The sequence below is a fragment of the Ranitomeya imitator genome, chromosome 5, assembly GCF_032444005.1.
Source record: "Ranitomeya imitator isolate aRanImi1 chromosome 5, aRanImi1.pri, whole genome shotgun sequence".
Taxonomy (NCBI): domain Eukaryota; kingdom Metazoa; phylum Chordata; class Amphibia; order Anura; family Dendrobatidae; genus Ranitomeya; species Ranitomeya imitator.
This window is the reverse complement of record NC_091286.1, coordinates 473,863,491-473,885,864: the sequence shown is the minus strand read 5'-3', so window position 1 is coordinate 473,885,864 and position 22,374 is coordinate 473,863,491. Positions and strand designations below refer to the sequence as shown.

General features: G+C 49.0%; 1 protein-coding gene across 1 annotated transcript in view; it reads right to left on the bottom strand.

The window, feature by feature from the left end:
• PLD1 (phospholipase D1) overlaps positions 1–20,478 on the bottom strand; it is a 452,191-nt gene extending 431,713 nt beyond the window's left edge. Inside the window, exon 1 of the mRNA XM_069727329.1 lies at positions 20,414–20,478. The gene's annotated coding sequence lies outside the window, so the exon portion shown is untranslated. The remainder of the gene's footprint in view (positions 1–20,413) is intronic.
• Between the last annotated feature and the right edge of the window lie 1,896 nt (positions 20,479–22,374).

Below are 22,374 nucleotides of genomic sequence, written 5' to 3'. Positions count from 1 at the left end.
GAAGGTTTTCTCCCCCTGGGATTTTGGTTGGGAACAAAAAGAGGGCAGAATAATTTCCTGGTCTCTATGAAATTTAGAATTGACCTTCGGAAGAAAGGCAGGGTCGGCCTTAATAACTACTCTGTCATCATGGAAAGTAGTGTAAGGAGGGTTCACCGACATAGCTTGTAACTCACAAGTACGGCGGGCAGACGTTAAGGCAACTAGGAGAACCGTTTTTAGAGTCAAGGATTTTATTGATATAGAATCAAGAGGTTCAAAGGGGGAAACGGTTAGAGCCTTTAAAACTAAATTTAAATCCCAGGGAGCTACCTTAGGTATTAATTTTGAGGGTCTGGAAGTAAAGGAGGCTCGAATGAACCTATAGACCCAAGGGTGGTCAGCCAGTTTATGATCAAACAGTGCACCAAGGGCAGAGACTTGCACCTTTAAGGTGCTAGTAGACAGACCTTTTTCCAACCCTTTTTGGAGAAATTCAAGGATTTCCTTTACCGGGACCTGTTGACCAGAGTTCGACAACTGATGCCCCGAGAAATCTAGGAATTTTTGCCAGATTTTCTGGTATTTGTCTGAGGTGACTTTTTTCCTGCTAGCGAGCAATGTGGTCACCAAAGGGCTTGAGAATCCTTTTGCTAACAGAAGTCCCCTTTCAAGTTCCAGGCGGTGAGATGCAACCTGTGAACTTGGGGATGTTGAACTGGCCCTTGGTATAGGAGATCCGGGGCATCCGGAAAGATCCACGGGTCCGAGATAGACATGCGCCTGAGCCACGTGAACCATGCTCTTTTCGGCCAAAAGGGAGCTATGAGGATTACTCGTGCTTTGTCTTCCCGAATTTTCCTGAGGACTGTCGGGATTAATGGTATTGGGGGGAATGCGTATGCTAGATGGAAGTTCCACCGATATAGGAACGCGTCTACCCCCTCCGGGTGTTCTCTTTCTAATATGGCCTGATTTTTTCCCGCCACCTGGGTCATTTTTACACGATTTGGTGGGAGGTTGGAGAACTTGAACCTCAGACCCTCTGACAACAAATTTGTTATCCACTGAGAAGCCGGCAGCGCTGCCCAGTGATGGACAAACCGCCGGAGTCTTCCCCCCACCGGAATGCTGGCATCACTGACTTTTGGGATCAGGCTTGGGGGGAGGCTTGTTGAAAAGGAATCCCCTTTCCTTTCGCTCTCTCCAGGGTCTGCCTCGACTAGACCTGTCATCTGATCGGCCGCGGGTCCCTCTATATCCACCACGAAAGGATGAACGAGAGGTATCCCATCGGCGCCTGGGAAAGGAAGGAGGTGGAAACCGCTTCTTTTTGTCCGACGCTTTCTCAAGGATCTCGTCTAGAGCTTTTCCAAAAAGGTATTGCCCTTCATAGGGTACTCCACAGAGTTTGACCTTTGATTGGAAGTCAGCTGTCCAATTTTTTAGCCATAATGTACTCCTTCCTGAATTGGATAATGCACACACACGTGCGGCACTTCTAACTGAATCTATCGAGGCGTCTGCTAGGAATCTTGCGGCGCCTTGCAGAGAGGGCAATGCTTCCAGAAGCCTCTCTCTCGGGCATTTATTTTTGATTTGGTCACTTAACTCCTCTAACCACTTGACCATAGCACGTGCCGTGCAAGTGGCAGCAACCCCGGGTTTAAATGACCATGTCGCCGCTTCCCAAGCCGACTTTAGAAAAGCATCTGCTTTTTTGTCGAGGGGGTCCCTTAGGGCTCCCATGTCTTCAAATGGTAACGCAACCCCTTTAGAGGTGCTAGCGATGGCTGCATCTAGTTTAGGAGCCTTATCCCACTTTTCACAGACTTCCTCATCAAAGGGGTATTTGCGTTTTAATGCCTGAGGGACGGACATCTTTTTATTAGGCTTTTTCCACTTACGTTTTATTAATTTGATTATGTTATCATGGAAGGGAAAAAACTCTCGCTTCTTCTCCTCCAAGTTGCTAAACATGGTGTCTTGGATTGTCCGTGGTTCTCTAGGGGTCTCTACCCCCATAGTCGTTCTGACAAGTTTGAGCAGCTTCCCAATGTCCTCCGACTGAAAACATGGGTGGCCATACTCCTCATCTGAGGAGTCTAAATCTGAGGCATCAGAGGGGGTTAAGGCTCTCGGCTCATCCCCTGAATCTATGTCCGACCCTTGCTCACTTGTTGGGGGAGGGGGGGTCTCCTTTGTGTGATGTTTCAACTGTTCTTTAACTGTAGATTTAACTTCCTCCCGTATAATTGTTTTAATGTTTTGTAATAGGGAAGAAGATTCCTCCGCAACTGTTCTGTCGATACAGGGCTGGCAGATCTTTTTACTGTATAGCCTAGGGAGTTTTTCTTTACATAGTGGACAGACCCTATTCTTTTGCTTGGAGGTGGCTTTCCCTTCCTATAAAACATAGTGCACAGGGTATCAGTGTGTGTAGCTTGCCTTACAAAGGCACTCACCCCTCCAGGACCCTGGGTACCGCTGCAGCTTGAGTGTCTTCCGACATTCTGGGCGCAGGCATCAGCAGCTCCGGATCTACCGCTGGTTCGGTCATCTCCGTCTGAAGAGCAGGACCAGCGACTCCTCTCTGCTGCTGTATCTTATAGAGGAGCGGTGTGCGCGCCACTGGATCAGCTTCCGCCCGGAAGTGTCCAGCACACTGGCTCCCTCGGCGTGTGACGTCACTTCCTGCGACCGGAAGTCGTCATCCTTCACTTCGGCGCCAGCGTCAGTGAAGGACACGCCCTCATATCCCCGGACCGGCCTCCTGCACAGAGCGGTCGCCGGGGAGTCCAGCGAGGGAAAGGGATGGCGCGGACCCAGCAGCCTGACACCGGACAGCACCGCACGCGATGCCGCCGACTACGGCTGGCCCCCCCCCCCCCCCCGCGGACCTCGGCCTCCGGACCGGAATCATCAGAGGGAGATCCCTCCGGAGGTAGGAGCTCTGCGACAGGCGTCCACCTGCAGGAACAGGAAACCAAACTGAGGAGAGAGGGGCCGCCCCATTCTTATATCTCTGCTACAGGTTTCCTGTTCCTGGGGGCGGATGCCATCACGTGCGGCGCTGTCATGGTGAAGGGAAAAATTTCTTTTCTCAAAAATGATTTTTTAGCCCGCAATTTTTTATTTTCCCAAGGGTAACAGGAGAAATTTGACCCCAATAGTTGTTGTCCAGTTTCTCCTGAGTACGCTGATACCCCATATGTGGGGGTAAACCACTGTTTAGGCACATGCTGGGGCTCGGAAGTGAAGTAGTGACGTTTTGGAATGCAGACTTTGATGGAATGCTCTGCGGGCGTCACATTGCGTTTGCAGAGCCCCTGATGTGGCTAAACACTAGAAACCCCCCACAAGTGACCCCATTTTGGAAACTAGACCCCCAAAGGAACTTATCTAGATATGTGGTGAGCACTTTCAACCCCCAAGTGCTTTACAGAAGTTTATAACGCAGAGCCGTGAAAATAATAAATACGTTTTCTTTCCTCAAAAATAATTTTTTAGCCCAGAATTTTTTATTTTCCCAAGGGTTACAGGAGAAATTGGACCCCAAAATTTGTTGTCCAGTTTCTCCTGAGTATGCTGATACCCCATGTGTGGGGGTAAACCACTGTTAGGGCACACGTCGGGGCTCAGAAGGGAAGTAGTGACTTTTGAAATGCAGACTTTGATGGAATGGTCTGCGGACGTCACGTTGCGTTTGCAGAGCCCCTGGTGTGCCTAAACAGTGGAAACCCCTCAATTCTAACTCCAACACTAACCCCAACACACCCCTAACTCTAATCCCAACTGTAGCCATAACCCTAATCACAACCCTAACCCCAACACACCCCTAACCCTAACCACAACCCTAATTCCAACCCAACCCTAACCCTAAGGCTATGTGCCAACGTTGCGGATTCGTATGAGATTTTTCAGCACCATTCCGGATTTACCGCGGATTGCCAGTGTTTTTTGTGCGGATTTCACCTGTGGATTCCTATTGAGGAACAGGTGTAAAACGCTGCGGAATCCGCACAAAGAATTGACATGCTGCGGAAAATACAACGCAGCGTTTCCGCGTGGTATTTTCCGCACCATGGGCACAGCGGATTTGGTTTTCCATATGTTTACATGGTACTGTAAACCTGATGGAACACTGCTGCGAATCCGCAGCGGCCAATCCGCTGCGGATCCGCAGCCAAATCCGCACCGTGTGCACATAGCCTAATTCTAAAGGTATGTGCACACGCTGCGGAAAACGCTGCGGATCCGCAGCAGTTTCCCATGAGTTTACAGTTCAATGTAAACCTATGGGAAACAAAAATCGCTGTACACATGCTGCAGAAAAACTGCACGGAAACGCAGCGGTTTACATTCCGCAGCATGTCACTTCTTTCTGCGGATTCCGCAGCGGTTTTACAACTGCTCCAATAGAAAATCGCAGTTGTAAAACTGCAGTGAAATGCGTGTGCACATCCCTAACCCTACCCCTACCCCTAGTTCTTACCCCAACATTAGTGAAAAAAAAAAAAATTCTTTATTTTTTTTTATTGTCCCTACCTATGGGGGTGACAAAGGGGGGGGGGGGTCATTTACTATTTTTTTTATTTTGATCACTGAGATATAACCTATCTCAGTGATCAAAACTCACTTTGGACGAATCTGCCGGCAGGCAGATTCGGCGGGCGCACCGCACATGCGCCCGCCATTTTGGAAGATGGCGGCGCCCGGGAAAGAAGACTGACGGACCCCGGGAGGCCGGGTAAGTATAAGGGGGGGGGGGGGGAGATCAGGACACGGGGGGGGGGGGGGATCGGAGCACGGGGGGGTGAATCGGAACACGGGGGGGTGGATTGCAGCACGGGTGGGGGATCGCTGTGCGGGGGGGTGGATTGCAGCACGGGTGGGGGATCGCTGTGCGGGGGTGGTGGATCGGAGCACGGGGGGGATCGCTGTGCGGGGGGAGTGATCGGAGTGCGGGGGGTTTGATTGGAGCACGGGGGGTGTGATTGGAGCACGGGGGGAGCAGACAGGATGGCGGGGGAGCGGAGCACAGGACGGAGGGGAGCGGACCACAGATCGGGGGGCTGGGGGGGGCAATCGGTGGGGTGGGGGCACATTAGTGTTTCCAGCCATGGCCGATGATATTGCAGCATCGGCCATGGCTGGATTGTAATATTTCACCAGTTTTTTAGGTGAAATATTACAAATCGCTCTGATTGGCAGTTTCACTTTCAACAGCCAATCAGAGCGATCGTAGCCACGGGGGGGTGAAGCCACCCCCCCTGGGCTAAACTACCACTCCCCCTGTCCCTGCAGGCCGGGTGAAATGGGAGTTAACCCTTTCACCCGATCTGCAGGGACGCGATCTTTCTGTGACACAGCATATGCGTCACAGGTCGGTTTGGCACCGACTTTCATGACGCATACGCTGTGTCACAGGTCGGGAAGGGGTTAATAGCCTAGGACCATGGTATTGGCCCCCACCCGGCTACAAACACCAGAACACAGCCACCCCAGAAATGGCACATCTCTAAGATGCGCCAATTGCAGCACTTAACCTCTCTTCCCACTGCCCTGTAGCGGTGGCATATGGGGTAATATTTGTGGGGTTGAAGTCACCTTTGTATTGCAAGGTGACATCAAGCCAGCTTGGTAACGGAGAGGCATCAATAAGACACCTGTCCATTACTAATCCTATAGTTGTTAAAGGGTAAAATAAAGACACAGCCAGAATAAAGTATTTTAATGAAATAAAACACAACACATTTTTCCCATATTTATTGTTCTGCTAATGCATGCGACACCCTCGTTCTCCCGCAATAAAAACAACAAAAAACTAACAAATACTCCCTGGTCCGACGCAGTCCATTTAATAACGAGTGTCCCACGAAGATCTCCCCTATAGAGCTGTCACATCAGTAGATGTGACTGCTCTATAGGCCTCCCACGATGCACTGACGGGAGGTAATGGCTCCTACAGTGCATCACTGAAGATGTTACCCGAGTTCAGGCTCCCTTTACGGCAACGCTGCGTGAGAATTTTCTCATGCCAACGTTGCCAGTGACAGCATGAACTCCAGTGACCTGTCTCCCGGCGGCGACAGATTACCTCCGCTCAGAGCATCGCCGGAGGGCCTTGTAGAACACTGACATCTCCTGAGTATACTGTTGGTTTATTATTTATATTTTTGTTACAGGAGATCGAGTGCGTCAGGGACTAGGTGATTGGTGAGTATGTACTCTATGGTGTATGGGTTTTTTAACTATTGAACACATGCATCATCTGATGGACTACTGTCCCATCATCGGCTAATGGGGTCACTGTCATATGTGACAGCATTCGTACCTGGATGGGAGCAGTAGTCTCATCAGACGATGCCCAGCTACACTGACCCGCACACACAGGGACACATGCGCACATTTAAGGAGGTGAAGCACCAGAAGAGTCTGGGGGCGGTTACCTTCTCGGCTCTGTGCCTGGAACCATTGAGCTGTGCTGCAGTTTCCCCAGGGGGCAGACTTAGAGACTGGGACAGGAAGGAAGCGAGCAGAAAGCGGGAAAGGCACGGGCGCAAGGGACAGAGCAGCGTGAGCAGCGGTCAGAGCAGGGTGCAGCTGCGCTCCGGGAGAGAGAGCTCCCGGTCTGAAGACAAATACAGGGAGACTGCCCAGAAAGACTGCATCTTGTGAGTACTTGAAAGCGGACTCTGCTGTGACTGGAAAGGGGCGCTTTGAGACCCGTGTAGAGACATTGGCCTGTGCAGAGACTTCTACCCCCTGGTCCCCGCGGTATCAGTGCAGAGCCCCTGATTCCTGGCTGTGCTGTAAAAGCTAAAGACTCAGAGCCTGTGCATACCACATTAACTCCCGAAACCCCAGGCAGCAGGCTCCTAGAGACTACTCAGCCCACGGACAACAGAGGGAAGACAAGTGTTATGATCTGGTGGCCTAGGAGCAGCATGTGACGTACCCTGGAGAAGGTGGTACCTGTACTGACCGCAGACCCTGAACTTAGCACCGCAACTAGAAGTAGCCGTGGGATGTACCTAACACTCCCTAGACACCTCGACACAGCCTAAGGAATAACTTCCCCTAAAGATAGAAACGGGAAAACTATCTTGCCTCAGAGAAAATCCCCAAAGGATAGACAGCCTCCCACAAATATTGACTGTGAGAGGAGAGGGAAATGACATACGCAGACTGAAATCAGAATTTAGCAAAGGAGGCCTTGCTATCTAAAAAGAAAGAATAGGACAGAGTACTATGCGGTCAGTATTAAAACACTAGAAAATATCCACCACAGAAAATACAAATCTCCACATCTGACTAAAGACATGGAGGGTACATCTGCATCTCCAGAGATACAGCTTGGCTGCAAAAAATCCTTACACAAAGCTGGACAAGACAAAACATGAAAATGCACAGAACAATAAGGCCCACAGCATGTGGACAGCAAAAACAAAGCCAGAACTTATCTTTGATGAAAAGAACAGCAAAACAGACCAGTCAGGGATGTGAATCCTCCAAAAACAATGGACAACTGGCACTGACTAAAGGATCAAGCAAGACTAAATAGCCCAGTCCAAATTGCAATCTGTGCACACACCTGATAAATGCTGCGATCCAAAGACAGCAGCACTACCACTCATAACCACCAGAGGGAGCCCAAGAACAGAATTCACAACAGACAAGTGCCGCTGTTTCTCGGCGCCTACGTTGGAGAAGACGACCCTTCAAGCAACTCCTCATCAGACTGATAAGTGTTCTTTTCTCAATAAATCTTGCTTACTCCTGTTACATTCTTCGACTCCCATATTTTTGCACTGTTTTATTGCTAGTTATATGCCATTGCTTCCTCCCTGCGAGGAGAACCTGATTCCTGTTATTAAACCCCTCAACTGTTGGTCTGTCTGTCCCGTGATGACATACTCAGTACCTGCATACTATTACATTTGGCGTAGTCGGCACGATGTCACACGGTAGCGCGGACAGGGCAGACCAAGCAGCTGGGGAAGTTCCCAGGTCTAGCATTTCCCTGGGAGCCATGTTGAATAATTTGCCGAGGTTCACTGGGAACAATGTAATGCTGTGGAGTTGGACCGAGCGTAACCGGGGAATGATGCGGATGCATCCCATGACACCTGCCCTGGAGGCAGAAATTGCATTGATGGTCCTGGAGGGGGAGGCGCGGGATTCTGTCATGCATAGGTTCCCCTGGGAGAGAGATACCCTGAACAAAATGCTGCGCGTACTTGAGGAAACGCATGGGGACCCCACTGACGTAGGGGAACGTCGCATGCGTCTGTTTCACCGGGTACAACAGGAGGGGGAGACCGTGACCCAATTCATGAACGCCCTACAAGAACTTCACACTGCTATCAGAAGAAAGGACGGTGTAGGGGTTGGGTCAGTTGATGTGGTGCTCAGAGATCAGCTGGTGACGGGACTGCGTGACGCAATGATGAAACAGGCACTGCGAGAGCGCATGCGAGTAAAGCCAGACATGATTTTCTGAGGTTGGCAGTGAGGCGCGTGTGCGAGAACAAGAACAGGGAGTGACGGGGCTGGTGGGAAGGGTGCAGAGCGGGGAGGTAACCGCCACCGCAGGCAATATCCCCCAGTGGGTGGTGGACCTGAGAATGGAGATTAGACAGGTCCGTGAAGAAATGGCGACCTCCAGAAGAACTCTGGCAGAAGGGCCCGGCCCTCTGGTGCGAGACAGAGAAGCTGCCCCCCGAAGGGAGGGTGAAACTAGCAGGAGGAGAAGTGTTGTGAATTCTGTTGTCGAACTCCCTCCTGTGGTCGTGAATGGTACTTCGGCGAGTTCTGTCTATGGGCTCCCTCTGGTGGCTGTGAGTGAAGCTGCTGCTTCTGAGGTTCCTTACACAGGTGACGTGGTTTATCCTTTGGTTGACTGCTCTATTTAACTCCTCTCAGATCGTTACTCCATGCCAGCTGTCAATGTTTTTGCATTGGTTCAGTTCGCTCCTGGATCTCTCTGGTGACCTGCCTTCTTCTGCAGAAGCTAAGCTCCTGATAGTCATTATTTGTTCATTGTTTTCTTGTCCAGCTGGTTTTCATGATTTTGTCTTGCTAGCTGGAAGCTCTGGGATGCAGAATGGTCCCTCCGCACCGTGAGTCGGTGCGGAGGTCTTTTTTACACACTCTGCGTGGTCTTTTGTAGGTTTTTGTGCTGATCGCAAAGTTACCTTTCCTATCCTCTGTCTATTTAGTAAGTCTGGCCTCCCTTTGCTGAAACCTGTTTCATTTCTGCGTTTGTGACTTTCATCTTTACTCACAGTCAATATATGTGGGGGGCTTCCTTTACCTTTGGGGAATTTCTCTGAGGCAAGGTAGGCTTTATTTTCTATCTCTAGGGCTAGATAGTTCTTAGGCTGTGATGAGGCGCCTAGGTCTGGTCAGGAGCGCTCCACGGCTATTTCTAGTGTGTGTGATAGGGTTAGGGCTTGCGGTCAGCAGAGCTCCCACATCCCAGAGCTCGTCCTGTATGAGGTTTAACTATCAGGTCATTCCGGGTGCTCCTAACCACCAGGTCATAACAGAGAAGCCCTCTTACATGCTACACTTGTGGAGAATCCAGCCACATTGCTCAATGGTGTCCCCGGTGGAGCCGACCATCCCCACGCCCTCCTTTAAACTAGATGGCTCTGAGCTTGAGGGGCAGCGCTCAGAGCGTGAAGAACAGAGGAAGAGGAGTAAAAGTCCCGACAGCCTTGTTTCCACGTGCCCTCTGGTCTGGGCAGAAATCAATGGAAGAGCAGTGCGGTGCTTGATAGACACCGGCTCACAAGTGACCACCATGCCTGAGAGATATTTCCGTTGTCACTTCACAGAGGCTCTACGGCCCGAATGGGGCCCTGTGATCAAACTTATGGCGGCCAATCACTTGCTCATCCCGGTCGCAGGGGTGGTATGGCTGAACATAGAGGTCTGCGGAAAAGACCTCGGGAGAAGAGGAGTAGTACTGGTGGATGGAGAGGTAGCTAAAGACCATACCGTGACCCTGGGCATGAATGTGTTAAAAGACCTCGGAAGCCTGGTTTTCAACGAGTCCCTGGAACAGTTCCTGCAACAATGGAGCGACCAAACCCCCCAGAGAAGGGTCTTTCAACAACTGATACGAACCGCCCAGGTCCGGGAAGCATAAAGCGACGGAAAGGAACTCTGCAAAGTCGTCGCCCCTGCCTCAGTCAATCGAGTGTTGCCCCCTGGACAGACGGTGCTTCCCCTACCTATACGAGCTGGCATCCCGCTGGAAGGGGTCGAAGTCCAAATTGAGCCCAGCAGAGCCGACCAGCTGCCGTCAGGAATATTGGTCGCACGGTCCCTGGCTACCATGTGGGATGGAACTGTCCTTGTGCGCTGCATAAATTTGGGGGAGACAGATACAACTTTGCCCCCTAGAAGCAAAGTCGCTCAAGTCCTGGGCCTCCCAGACGAGTTGGTCTCCACTGAGGCGGTACAGCTGACAGCAAGGCCAGAAGATCCGTGGCTGGTGACCGTCAAAGCAGAGGCAGATCTGGACCCCAGATTACTGCAAGAAGGGTGCCAGATACTGGAACGCATGAGGGCGGAGCTCTCAGAACTTACTCCACAGCAGGTACCTCAGGTGGAAGCCGTTTTGGGGAAATTTCAGGATGCATTCGCCAAAGATGAGGATGACTTTGGACGTACCACGGCCATCACCCACGAGATACCCACTGGGGATGCGGCACCAATCTGGGAACGGTACTGCCAAATACCCCCACAGATGTACCAGGAGGTGAAGGGAATGCTGTCACACATGCTGAAGAAGGGAGTTATACGCGAGAGTCAGAGCCCATGGGCTGCCCTTATAGTCTTGGTGAGAAAGAAAGACAGGTCCTTGCGGTTCTGTGTGGACTATCGCCGGCTCAACGCTTGCACAGTGCGGGACTCGTACCCACTGCCCAGGATAGAGGAGTCCCTGATGGCACTAGGGAATGCCAGATATTTCTCCACGTTAGACTTGACCAGCGGATACTGGCAGGTGCCCATGTCTGAGCAAGACCGAGCCAAGACGGCTTTCATCCTTCCGATGGGACTGTATGAGTTTGACTGGATGCCCTTCGGCCTAGCAAACGCCCCAGGAACATTTTAGCGACTCATGGAGAGATGTCTGGGAGATCTGAACTTTGAAGCAACTTTGATCTACTTGGATGATATCATCGTCTTTGCCCCCACCTTTGAGGAGCATCTGCAGAGACTAGAGCAAGTTCTGAGTCGGCTACAGAAGTATGGCTTGAAAGTGAAACCCCAGAAATGTCACCTCTTCCGTATAGAGATTGAATACTTGGGACACGTTGTCTCCGCTGAGGGGGTGAGGCCTTCCCAGGAGAAGATCGCTGCGGTACAAGAATGGCCAACTCCAAAAACTGTGAAAGATATGCGTGCATTCCTGAGACTCACAGGATACTTCAGATGCTTCGTAAAAGACTTTACCCGCCTTGCTAATCCACTCCAGAAGTTGTTGAGGGGAGTGCCCTCTTGCGCCAAAAACAGGAACATACAGTGGGGGAAGCGTCAGGTGGAGGCATTCTTGGCTTTGAAGAAGGCTTTGACGGAGGCCCCCGTGCTGGCCTACGCTGAGTTCACACAACCATTCATCTTGCACACTGATGAGGGCCTCGGGGCCGTACTATCGCAGATGCAGAACGGGAAAGAGCGCGTCATCGCATATGGCAGTCGGTCTTTGCATGACTCGGAAAGGAATCCAGAAAACTACAGTTAATTTAAGCTGGAGTTGTTGGCGCTGATGTGGGCAATGACTGAGAAGTTCGCGGAATATCTGGCTGGCTCAGAAGTTCATGTACGCACCGATAATAATCTGTTGGCCCGTCTCGAGAATGCCAAGTTAGGTGCCCTAGAACAACGTTGGGTAGCCCGAATGGCCAAGTTCCGATACAGAATTTCGTATAAAAGAGGAGCGGAGAATGTTCATGCGGATGCCCTCTCCCAAGTAAACTATCGCAAACCAGCACCCAGCCAGGATGAAGAACTGGAAGATGTGGAGGTTCCAGATTTTGGAGAGACTGCCAGGTCGGTGGCAGAGGAAGAGGCCTGTCTGAATTTGCTGGAGCAGCCCCGCGATGAGTGGGTCTGAGTGCAGCAGGAGGATCCGGAGCTAGCTCAGTTGAGAAGGTGGGTCGTGTCTGAACAAATGCCCAAACGGCACGAGAGGAGGTCCATGTCACTTGAACTACTGAAGATGCTACGCCAGTGGGAGAGGCTCCAGTTGCGGGATGGTATCCTGTACCGGAAGGTATTCCTGCAAACAGAACTCAGTCTTGTATGGCAGATGGTGATTCCCTCGTCCTTGATAGACCAGGTGGCTAAGGAAGCACATGAGAAAGGAGCACACTTTGGGCCAGAAAAAACTTTCCAGTGGTTACAGCGCCTATTTTATCATCCCCACTTAAGGAACATTATGGAGAAAGTATGTCAGCAATGCAGAAGTTGTGAGCTGGTCAAACCACCAGAACAACGAGCTCCCACAGAGACGGTGAGGTCTTCTGGCCCCATGGACCTACTGGCAATACAGTTAGGTCCATATGTATTTGGACAGAGACAACATTTTTCTAATTTTGGTTATAGACATTACCACAATGAATTTTAAACAAAACAATTCCAGTGCAGTTGAAGTTCGGACTTTCAGCTTTCATTTGAGGGTATCCACATTAAAATTGGATGAAGGGTTTAGGAGTTTCAACTCCTTAACTTGTGCCACCCTGTTTTTAAAGGGACCAAAAGTAATTGGACAGATTCAATAATTTTAAATAAAATGTTCATTTTTAGTACTTGGGTGAAAACCCTTTGCTGGCAATGACTGCCTGAAGTCTTGAACTCATGGACATCACCAGACGCTGTGTTTCCTCCTTTTTGATGCTCTGCCAGGCCTTCACTGCGGTGGTTTTCAGTTGCTGTTTGTTTGTGGGCCTTACTGTCTGTAGTTTAGTCTTTAACAAGTGAAATGCATGCTCAATTGGGTTGAGATCAGGTGACTGACTTGGCCATTCAAGAATATTCCACTTCTTTGCTTTAATAAACTCCTGGGTTGCTTTATCTTTATGTTTTGGGTCATTGTCCATCTGTAGTATGAAATTACGGCCAATCAGTTTGGCTGCATATGGCTGGATCTGAGCACACAGTATGTCTCTGAATACCTCAGAATTCATTCGGCTGCTTCTGTCCTGTGTCACATCAGCAATAAACACTAGTGACCCAGTGCCACTGGCAGCGATGCATGCCCAAGCCATCACACTGCCTCTGCCATGTTGTACAGATGATGTGGTAGGATCATGAGCTGTACCACGCCTTCGCCATACTTTTCTTTCCAACATTCTGGTAGAGGTTGATCTTGGCTTCATTTGTCCAAAGAATGTTCTTCCAGAACTGTACTGGCTTTTTTAGATGTTTTTTTTAGCAAAGTCCAGTCTAGCCTTCTTGTTCTTGATGCTTATGAGTGGCTTGCACCGTGCAGTGAACCCTCTGTATTTACTTTCACGCAGTCTTCTCTTTATGGTAGATTTGGATGTTGATACGCCGACCTCCTGGAGAGTGTTGGTCACTTGGTTGGCTGTTGTGAAAGGGTTTCTCTTCACCATGGAGATTATTCTGCGATCATCCACCACTGTTGTCTTCCATGGGCCCCCAGGTCTTTTTGCATTGATGAGTTCACCAGTGCTTTCTTTCTTTCTCAGGATGTACCAAACTGTAGATTTTGCCACTTCTAATATTGTAGCAATTTCTCGGATGGGTTTTTTCTGTTTTCGCAGCTCAAGGATGGCTTGTTTCACCTGCATGGAGAGCTCCTTTGACCGCATGTTTACTTCACAGCAAAACCTTCCAAATGCAAGCACCACACCTCAAATCAACTCCAGGCCTTTTATCTGCTTAATTGAGAATGACATAAAGGGATTGCCCACACCTGCCCATGAAAAAGCCTTGGAGTCAATTGTCCAATTACTTTTGGTCCCTTTAAAAACAGGGTGGCACATGTTAAGGAGCTGAAACTCCTAAATCCTTCATCCAATTTTAATGTGGATACCCTCAAATGAAAGATGAAAGTCTGAACTTCAACTGCATCTGAATTGTTTTGTTTAAAATTCATTGTGGTAATGTCTATAACCAATATGAGAAAAATGTTGTCTGTCCAAATATATATGGACTTAACTGTAGATTACTTGACAATTGGACCAGCACACCAAGGTTATGAGCATTGTTTAGTGATGATAGACCACTTTACTAAATTTGCCGTAGTGACGCCCACGCGGGACCAAACTGCCGAGTCAGCTGCTCACGCAATCTGCAAACACTTCATACAGGTGTACGGGTGTCCCAAGAGCATCCATTCTGATCAAAGGGCCTGCTTCCTCGGAAGAGTGATGGAGGAGCTACACCAGCTGTACAAAATCGATAAGTCCCGGACCACCCCTTATCATCCACAGGGGAATGGGGCTTGTGAAAGATTTAACGGCACTGATTCAAATGCTGTTGACCCTGGAAGAGGACCAGAAGGCGAAGTGCATTTCAAAAACCTGACCTGCACATCCAAACATAGACTGAGTGTGAACAGGTGCTGAACCCAGAGTCGCCAACTCGTATATAGTTAAGTAACAGAAGGCGAAGTGGACCGAGTCCGTCCCTGAATTGGTGTGGGCGTATAACAATCGGAAACACAGCACCACCGGATTCACCCCCTACTCTTTGTTCTTTGGCTGACCCGGGAAGGGGCTGGCAGAGCTGGCGCTGGAACCCGAGCAGGACTACCCACGGACAGGGGGTGTACTTCTGGGTTCAAGAACATTGTCGTCGGCTGCGGACAATTCAACGTCTAGTGCAGAACCGGCTGCAAGAATTGGAGCATCCCCCAGGTAGCTCCTCAAAAGGGGACAGCCCTGCGGCCTGGAGACCGAGTCTTAGTGAGGGAAAAGCGCCCACACAACAAACTAGAGTAACGGTGGGAGAAAATGCCGTACCGAGTGAAGCAGCGGCTCGGCAACAGGGGTCCTGTTTATGAGGTCCAGCCCGAAACGGAAGAGGGGACTCCCACCCGTACACTGCACAGGAATATGTTGCGTCCATGTTTGTCTCTAGATCCTGAATCAGTCCAATTGGCTCCAGCGCCCCCACCGGCTGCGCCAGTGATCAACGTAGATGTGGAAGACGAGGAAGACTCCCAATCTCTCCCAGGGAACCCAGGAACAGGGCTGGTGCCTGAAACTACCAACGTATCGGAGGAAGCCTCGCGTCCTCCCACAGCTGTTGACAACACCGCCCCTGCTGATTTGAGACGCTCTGAACGTTCAACGGCTGGTGTACCCCCTGTTCGCTACAATCAGGATGAGTTCATCTGGCAGCAGATTGTGCAAGGACTGGAAGATTGCCAACAGGAACTCCTGAAAATCTCGCCCGTGGAATGGTGAGCAGAAAGAGGGGGAGAATGTAAGGAGGTGACACACCAAAAGAATCTGGGGGCGGCTACCTTCTCGGCTCTGTGCATGGAACCATTGAGCTGTGCTGCAGTTTCCCCAGGGGGCAGACTTAGAGACTGGGACAGGAAGGAAGCGAGCAGAAAGCGGGAAAGGCACGGGCGCAAGGGACAGAGCAGCGTGAGCAGCGGTCAGAGCAGGGTGCAGCTGCGCTCCGGGAGAGAGAGAGCTCCCGGTCTGAGGACAAATACAGGGAGACTGCCCAGAAAGACTGCATCTTGTGAGTACTTGAAAGCGGACTCTGCTGTGACTGGAGAGGGGCGCTTTGAGACCCGTGTAGAACCATTGGCCTGTGCAGAGACTTCTACCCCCTGGTCCCCGTGGTATCAGTGCAGAGCCCCTGATTCCTGACTGTGCTGTAAAAGCTAAAGACTCAGAGCCTGTGCATACCACATTAACTCCCGAAACCCCAGGCAGCAGGCTCCTAGAGACTACTCAGCCCACGGACAACAGAGGGACGACAAGTGCCGCTGTTTCTCGGCGCCTACGTTAGAAGACGACCCTTCAAGCAACTCCTCATCAGACTGATAAGTTTTCTTTTCTCAAGAAATCTTGCTTACTCCTGTTACATTCTTCGACTCCCTTATTTTTGCACTGTTTTATTGCTAGTTATATTCCATTGCTTCCTCCCTGCGAGGAGAACTTGATTCCTATTATTAAATCCCTCAACTGTTGGTCTGTCTGTCCCGTGGTGACATACTCAGTACCTGCATACTATTTTACACACACACACACACACACACACACACACACACACACACACACACACACACACACACACACACACCAGCAGAGACAGTCTCTGCCCACACTCTTCCTTCTACTGATCAGCAGCATTTCTCACAGGCAACTCAGCAGCAAAACCGCACATCTTTTTAAACCTGTGGTTTTGCCTGACTCAATGGTAGTCAATGGGCGCAGAAACGCTGTAGATCAGCAAAAATAATTGACATGCTGCAGAAAATAAGACGCTGAAAATCCGCTCGTTTTTTTCCGCAGCATGTGCACACCAATTCTCAATTTCCCATTGACTAACAATGATTGTGCACTACACTGTGGATTTGATGCAATTCCACACGTCCAAAAAAACGCATCAAAACCTGCAACGTGTGTATATAGCCTTTTAGTGTCCAATTTTTGATCAGACAGCACAAAGATCCATGTTATACAATAGGGCTATGATAACAGTATTCACACCCCTGCCAACGACTAGTGGGCCCTCTACACTCGCCTTGTGCCAGGTGGTGACGGCGGCCCTGCCTGAGCCTCCATCATCACATGTGCCTTTAATCAGAAAGCGAGAAATTCGGAAGACTTTGGCTCTGATTCATTAAAGATTTAACAAAAGAATGCTCTGAAAACTTGCAACATTTTGGCACAATGCAAGGGTGCAAGTAAAATTTTGCGACTTACAGTGTTCTTATGTCATTTTTGCCTAGCTCAGATAAAGTGGGCAGATATGGGGTATTTCTTTGAGCCAAAAACATTACCCCAATTTCCAACTGGAGTAAGATTTGTGGCGCGGTGAACAGCACTTGTCAGACACTCCTGATTCGTTAATGGGAGAGCCTCTTAATGACTCAGGAGCATCTAACTCTAGCATGCTTTCTCAAGACCAGCGTGAAAAATCATTGTTTTCGTGAATTGGGGTCTTTGTTTCCAAATATCTGGCCACAAGCCTATTTCCCTCTGAGGGAAGTTGATGCAAGAAAGCAACCCATAGTTTGCTAATGGATCCCTAATATTCATCCAATGATCTGGACACTTCAGAGGGCTTGATCAGAACAGGTTACAACTGATACTGGTTTGATATGTGATGTCATCAGCTGAGACACAAGAAAACTGGTAAAGATGGCGTGGACATATGGAAACACGGCCTAAATGCTTTCCACTCAGGCCAAGAGCTGAAAGTCCTGAACAGGGGAACTCTGAGTTCTCTAAAAATATTTTGGAACCTGAGTATTCAAACAAGACACATTAACATTGGAATCCAGAAAAAAAAACAATGGAAGCCCATGGAGAAATCCCTGCACCATGTCCTAATAAATGACAAGCCTACAACATGCTGTGATTGTAAAATACAAAACAAGTAAAAGACAAACATCAGTGGAAAAAAAAGTAAAAAAGGAACTGTTCAAATTGAGTTACTATTTTGTTATAGTTTCCCTAGCAACATTTCTTTGTTGCTGCCCACTATTACTTGTTGCTATTATCTCTGGATGATTTTAATGGGTAAGAAATAAGCAAGTATTAGTACCAATATTTCCCTATTGATTTACAGCTAACATTTGGCTGCAGGAAAGTGCAGCAAATTAAGGAGTAGCACGTACCTGCCGACTTACACTACGGTCCGCCCATGAGCTTTTGCTGTTGCAGATTTTAAGCACTATTCCAAATCGGTTAGGCTGGTTTCACATTTGCGTTTTTTTGTTTGCGTTTTTGCGCCAAAAAAACGCATGCGTTTTTTTCCCTATACTTAAAATTAAAAACGCATGCTTTTTTTGCATGTGTTTTGACGCGTTTTGATGACGCATGCGTTTTTTCTCTGCATGCGTTGTGTTGCAGAAATGCAACATGTAGTAATTTCTAGCGGCGTTTTTTTGCCCCCCAAAAAGCATGCTTTTTTGCGGCAAAAAAAGTATTGATGTCTATGTAAACGCATGCGTTTTTTAAGCACATGCGTTTGCATGCGTTTTTATAGAAAAACACAAGAATACACACTGATAAGCCACCCCCCAACCCTAACACTAAGGGTTAGGGTTAGGATCCCTAGGGTTAGGGCTAGGGTTTGTGTTAGGGTTGGAGTTTGGATTAGGGTTAGGGTTTGTGTTAGGGTTAGGGTTTGTGTTAGGGTTAGGATCCCTAGGGTTACTACGGATCCTAACCCTAACCCTAGGTATTTCTGTTTATAGTGGGTTTTCTAGTTGATTTTGATTGGCAGCTGTCACACACTTCTCATCATGCATTTTAAAAACGCAAACGCAGGAAAAAACGCATGCAAACGCGTCAAAACGCCGCGTTTGTGTCAAAACATGCAAAAACGCATGCGCCTAAAAAACGTAGCGTTTAAACGTGTTTTTTCACCAAATGTGTTTGCGTTTCAAACGCTGCGTTTTTAAACGCAAATGTGAAAGCAGCCTTATTTGCATTTTTTTTTCAAAAATATGAAGAGTAAAAAAACTCACCAAAAACTTGTTGGAAATAGCAATAAAAAGGATCACACGACCATATAATCTGCGTGGGGTCTCCTGACTCTTCCCCAAAGCAAATAATATTTCACCAGCAGTCCACATGCAACCAAGTCATGATACAACAGCTCGAGACTATTCCATGTTTAAAGGGAATCTGTCACCCCAAAAATGGCCTATAGACTAAGGCCACCGGCATCAGGGGCTTATCTACAGCATTCTGTAATGCTGTAGATAAGCCCCCGATGTATCCTGAAAGATGAGAAAAAGAGGTTAGATTATACTCACCCAGGGGCGGTCCCGCTGTGGTCCGGTCCGGGGCCTCCCATCTTCATATGATCACGTCCTCTTCTTGTCGCGGCTCCGGCGCAGGTGTACTTTGTGCCCTGATGAGGGCAGAGCAAAGTACTGCAGTGCACAGGTGTCGGGCCTCTCTGACCTCTCCTGGCACCTGAACACTGCAGTACTTTGCTCTGGACAGGGCAGACAAAGTACGCCTATGCAGGAGCCGCGGCAAGAAGAGGACATCATCGTATGAAAATGGGAGGCGCCGGACCCAGACCGCGACACCCATCGGACCGGACCGCAGCGGGACCGCCCCTGGGTGAGTATAATCTAACCTCTTTTTCTTATCTTTCAGGTTACATCGGGGGCTTATCTACAGCATTACAGAATGCTGTAGATAAGCCCCTGATGCTGGTGGCCTTAGTTTATAGGCCATTTTTGGGATGACAGATTCCCTTTAAGGATTTATTCACACATCAGTATTTGTATGCCAAAACCAAGAGTGCCTCCAAAACACAGAACAGGAGTCAGTCTTTCAATTATTGTATTTTTCTGTACGCCCCCCTTCTGGTTTTGGCATTCAGACACTGATTCAAAATACTGACGTGGGAATAAGCCCTATGGACACTATTTGTGCTGCTTCGTGGTTATCCTCAGGTACATTGGTTTGACTACTGCGTAAACGCATTTCACGGTGCTTATACATCCACAACGCCCAGACTGAACCCGGGCCTCCAGAAGACCTGTACTTACAGCTTCTGAGACACCTGCCTCCAGACCGGACATTGCTGTCCATACATACGCCAGTGCGAACCCGGCCTAACTCTGTAACGTGGCACGGGACTTTTTTCAGTGCACTATGGACAAAGAGTCCTATAGTGTTATTTTTTGCGGTAGAAAATTATAAAATGCATTTGTGGTCATGAGCATTAATGTACAAATACCAGCACGGAGGCTCAGTGGGTAGCATTGTGGCCTTGCAGTGCTGGGGTCCTGGGTTCTAATCCAACTAAGGACAACATCTGCAAGGAGTTAGTGTGTTCTCTGTAGGTTTCCCCAGGTTCTCTGCTTTCCTCCACCCTCCATAGACATACTGACAGGGAATTCATATTGTGAGGGGACAGTGCTGGCTCTATGGACAATGCTGCTATAGAAGTAGGCATAGTAAATCATACAATTCCTTCACATATGCAATAAGCAGGTTTGTTTTCTGCAAATGTTTTGTTTCTTTGTTTTGTTTTAAGAAGAAAATCTTAGAAAGTGCCTGAACTAAACAGTCCTGGAGGTGTCACCTTCCAGCTGAGCCAAGCCATTGCCAGCCTCTCCCACCTGCTGCTCCATCAGAGCAGGACTACCTGGGCCACCCCCTGTGCCAGCAGCCCTCTCACACATGCCCCACTATGCCCAGCAGTGACGTGCAGCAGCCCCCTGAAGCAGTACCTGTATGTGAGCCGGCCCCTCGGTGCAGCAGCTGGGGGATGTGGTGCAGCAGCTGCGGGCTGTCCTGTGCTGCTGCAGGGAGATAGCTGCTATCCGGATACACGACACGCCCGCTAACACAACACACCGCGGCACTTCTCATTGGGGCTCAGCCACGGCCGTGTCTGTGGGGTAATGTCTGACGAGACGGTAGGACACGGTAACCTCTTCACTGCCGGACATTAGCCGCCCTTCAGTTCTCTGGAAACTTCCATACATTAAGTGCAGAACTTTATTTCTCTATCAATAAAAAACATTCTGCAATTTGCAGGCAGGAACTGTTACCTCATAACTTGTGGCATTTCCCCATTCACCTCAGAGGACAAGGCAAACCCACAATTACACCCACAGTTACAACTGTAATATTTTTACATTTTTTATTTCCTGTACTATCACACCGATCTTTCTTTTTGCATTTACTAGAAATTCTAAAAGCAGCAGCTCCTACCAAGTCTGGTAGTTTGCTACACTGTATCAGTGGCGTGCAGGCAGTTTAGCTCCCACAACATGGCTGGATACAGTTGTATTCAGTTCTCAGCTATTATTTAGTGAAGAGCAAACGTGCTGGGATAAGGTGTTATCTGATCATGCTCGGCTGCTAAGGGTACCGTCACACAGTGCCATTTTGATCGCTACGACGGCACGATTCGTGACGTTCCAGCGATATCCATACGATATCGCTGTGTCTGACACGCAGCAGCGATCAGGGATCCTGCTGAGAATCGTATGTCGTAGCAGATCGTTTGGAACATTCTTTCGTCGCTGGATCTCCCGCTGTCATCGCTGGATCGGTGTGTGTGACACCGATCTAGCGATGCGTTCACTTGTAACCAGGGTAAACATCGGGTTACTAAGCGCAGGGCCGCGCTTAGTAACCCGATGTTTACCCTGGTTACCAGCGTAAATGTAAAAAAAACAAACAGTACATACTTACATTCCGGTGTCCGTCAGGTCCCTTGCCGTCTGCTTCCCGCACTCACTGACTGCCGGCCGTAAAGTGAAAGCAGAGCACAGCGGTGACGTCACCGCTGTGCTGTGCTTTCACTTTACGGCCGGCAGTCAGTGAGTGCGGGAAGCAGACGGCAAGGGACAGACACCGGAATGTAAGTATGTACTGTTTGTTTTTTTTTACGCTGGTAACCAGGGTAAACATCGGGTTACTAAGCGCAGTCCTGCGCTTAGTAACCCGATGTTTACCCTGGTTACCCGGGGACTTCGGCATCGTTGGTCGCTGGAGAGCTGTCTGTGTGACAGCTCTCCAGCGACCACACTACGACTTACCAACGATCACGGCCAGGTCATATCGCTGGTCGTGATCATTGGTAAATCGTATAGTGTGACAGTACCCTTACTGAGAGTCTTCGGTGTGCTCAAAAAATAAGTTTGAGTCCCTGCGGCTGCATGTCGTGGATGTTCGACAGCCACAACACATGGAGGTTACCTGATTGTTAGGCAATCCCTGCATGTGTTGCGGCTGTCGAACATCCACAAGACATGCAGGCGCGAGGACTCGAACATATTTTTTTGAGCACATCGAAGACACTTGGTTGCACCCGAGCACGTCTTATCCCAGCACGTTCAATCAGCACTAATTATGTATTATGTTTATATAGCACCATCATATCCCCAACACTGTACAGTCATTATTACGGTATTTAAGTCCATAAGTAAAAATCTTCAAGTTTTATTGGACCACATTGAAAACAAAACGACCATGGCAGTGAATAAAAAAACGCCAACGCGTTTCTGCCCTTTGTCATAGAGTATCAGACTTATTTCATGACTAAAAGGGGGCATTGTCAGTGTTTTTATTCTCTACCATGGTGTGTTTTGTTTTCAATGTGACCCAATATGCTTGAAGATTTATACTTACGAATGTGACAGTCCATTTTTGCTTTTTTTCTGGGATGTTTACCATATGT